The sequence below is a fragment of the Gekko japonicus genome, unplaced genomic scaffold (assembly GCF_001447785.1).
Source record: "Gekko japonicus isolate JY-2015 unplaced genomic scaffold, Gekko_japonicus_V1.1 scaffold131, whole genome shotgun sequence".
Lineage (NCBI taxonomy): Eukaryota > Metazoa > Chordata > Lepidosauria > Squamata > Gekkonidae > Gekko > Gekko japonicus.
Genome location: NW_015167061.1, coordinates 2,058,576 through 2,059,050, shown reverse-complemented (window position 1 = coordinate 2,059,050; position 475 = coordinate 2,058,576). Strand labels below are relative to the sequence as shown.

General features: G+C 55.4%; 1 protein-coding gene across 1 annotated transcript in view; it reads right to left on the bottom strand.

Annotated features, from left to right (window-relative positions):
• Window positions 1-475, bottom strand: part of RCC2 (regulator of chromosome condensation 2) — a 21,672-nt gene that overhangs the window by 20,941 nt on the left and 256 nt on the right. The window lies entirely within an intron of this gene.

Sequence of the window (475 nt, the reverse complement as noted above, 5' to 3'; positions counted from 1 at the left end):
ACGAGCCGGCCATTTCTTATAACTCATTTCTCCCCCCCCCCGCGACATTAAAACCAAAACCCCCGTAAGACTCTGCTCACGCCCCCCACGACTGCATATAAAAAACGCCTTAATTAGCACACCCCGAGCAAAACCGAGTGTGGGGGGGGGGAGGGAGAATGACTTAAACTCTTTTTTTACCAAAGGCCCCGAAGTCTTAAGAGACGCCAACGTCTGGCCCGTTGATGCCCCCCCCCCACACAAACCACCCCCAGCGGCTTCCCAGTAGCCTACCTGGCAGCGATCTTTACAGAAAACGACCCTATTAACTGCGCCCAATAACGTCCAGCGCAATTCATTCCCCAACACAAACCACCCATTCACCTTCCCTGCTCTCGAGTTGCACCAAAGCCTGGCTCCTAAATCGCCGGATTCTCTCCCCCCCCCACCCCCCCCTTGGGCCTCTCCTACAAAAAGAGGGAAAACCCCGAAGACC